Source organism: Mus musculus, chromosome 11, assembly GCF_000001635.26.
Source record: "Mus musculus strain C57BL/6J chromosome 11, GRCm38.p6 C57BL/6J".
In the NCBI taxonomy this organism is placed as follows: Eukaryota; Metazoa; Chordata; class Mammalia; order Rodentia; family Muridae; genus Mus; species Mus musculus.
In genome coordinates this window covers 60,828,160-60,830,630 of record NC_000077.6, presented here as the reverse complement: position 1 = coordinate 60,830,630, position 2,471 = coordinate 60,828,160, and positions in this window count along the sequence as shown.

The following is a 2,471-nucleotide window of genomic DNA, read 5'->3' as shown; positions in this document are numbered from 1 at the left end:
TGCGCTCTGAAGATGCGCCCAACAGAGGTAGAGTTTAGCCTTTGCGGTCTAAATGACGTCAGTCTGCTTAAGTCCTATACCGTAAATCTTCCGGAGGAAAATTCTAAGTAGTGGTTTGGGTTCCATCGGTTTTCAGAAAAAACTGAACTTGCTCTGCAAAGCTGAGTTTGATGGCATATGGCTGTTATCCGAGTACTTGAGAAATGAAGGGAGGCAGCTCAGGAATACAAGGTCCCCTTTGGGCTAGGCTGCATGACACTGCTTCAAAAAGCAAAAATAAATGCTACAGTTGCCAAGATTATTATAAACGGCGATGTGATGTTGTTACAAAGATGGGGAGAGGGGGCTCGGTTTTTGTTTTTGTTTTTTAAGGAGGTTAGAAACAGACCTACACATAAGTAGTCACTTTTCCTTCCAACAAGGAGCCACATTTAACACAACTAGGAACGTACTATTCTAGTATTACTATTATATATATATATATATATATATATATATATATATATATATGTATATATATATATTACATACATACATTATATACATACATACATATATACATAAATACATATGTGTACATATATACATATATATACATACATATATGTCACTATTACATGTAATATTAATACTATTAATAGTGCTAAGTCTAGGAACTTTCTTTATTCTTTTTCTTTCTTTCTTTCTCCCCCTCACCCCGCCTCTTTTTGGGTTTTTGAGACCAGTGCTTTCTTTATGTAGCCTTGGCTGTCTTGGAACTCGTTCTTTACACCAGGCTGACCTCGAACTCACAGAGATCTGCCAGCCTCTGCCTTCCAAGTGCTGTGAGTTCAAGACTAGCCTGGTCTACATCGCGAGTTTCAGGACACCCAGGACTACAGAGAGAGACCTTGTCTCAAGATAATAATTATAACAACAACGTCAACAACACAAGAGAGTGTATAAGCAATACAATTTGTAATACATATAGCTGGAAATAAATTTTATTTCAAAAGATACAAAGTTTGCAGAAAAAATTATTATCTTAGTTTTTCAAGACAGGGTCTCTCTGTGTAGTCCCAGTTGTCCTGGAATTTACCCTGTAGACCAGGCTGGCCTCAGAGATCTGCCTGCCTCTGCCTTCTGAGTGATGGGATTAAGGGCATGAGCCACTATTGCTCAGCAAATTTATTGTATGTTCATTATTGACTGTTTATTGTAGATGAGAGGAGCTTGCATAAAGATATTTCATGCAAGTTTATAATGTACTTTGGGCATACTCTCCTCCATTCTCTCTAGCCTCCTCTTTCCACCCCCACTTAAGTGTAAGGAGTCACACAGACACACACCCTTCTCTGTGTAAGCTGAAGCCAAGTAGAGAGTTGAGTCGGAATTCCATCCCTCACTGACAAGACCACTTCCCACGTGTGAAAAGAGGCCATGCAGAGAGCAATAACTAAACACTCTTTCCCCTCCCAGTGTCAATGGAGACTTATTAGAAGTCTGGACTTCCATTTGTACCAAATAGTAACAAAGAGTTCCTCTAGGTGTCAGTGAAGGACAAGTGGAATTTACAGACTTCCACATCCATCTGCCAATAGCAAAAAGGCATAAGATTATCCTGCCAAAGTATTGTCCAAGGAAGCCAGCTTAAATGGAAAATGGAAATAGGATTCAGACTCTTAAGGTACTTAGAAGTCCAGGTTTCTGTCAAAAAGCACTAGCTTTGGGCTAGAATATATAGCACAATGTTAGAGTACTTGTAAGCATATGCAATGCACTCAGTTTTATCCGTAGCACAAGAATGAAAATTGAAAAGCATATGTTTTTAATAAGAAACTGAACTTTTTTCTTTTTTAACATTTTTTATATTTTTATTAGTCCTTTGAGAATTTTGTACAATTTTTAAAAAAGATTTATTTATTTTATGTATGTGAGTACACTGTCCTTCTCTTCAGACACACCAGAAGAGGGCATCAGATCCCCATTACAGATGGTTGTGAGCCACCATGTGGTTGCTCGGAATTGACCTCAAGACCTCTGGAAGAACAGCCACTGCTCTTAACCACTGAGCTGTCTCCAGGTCAACCTTTTTCTTTTAAAATCTTTATATGTATGGCTGCCTCACCTACATATATGTTTATGTACTAATTGTGTGCCAAGTTCCCAGAATCTCTAGAAGAGGTTATCAGATATACTGATACTGGAGTTATAGGTGAATGTGAGCTGCCTTGTGGGTACTGGGAATTTAAACTGGGTCCTCTGGAAGAGCAGCCAGTGCTCTTAACTACTGAGCCATTCATCTAGACCCTCCCCACCCCCGATAGATAACTTTTAGATGGTGCCTCTCCTCTCCCTCAGGTGCCTCTTCCTCACTATCTTGCTGGCTTTGGACCTCTTCTCCTCAATAAGCTTAAACAATATATCTATTTCTGAGTCCTTCAACAGCAGCTGCCATTGGGAACAACAAAGAAAGGAGACTCAGGTGACAG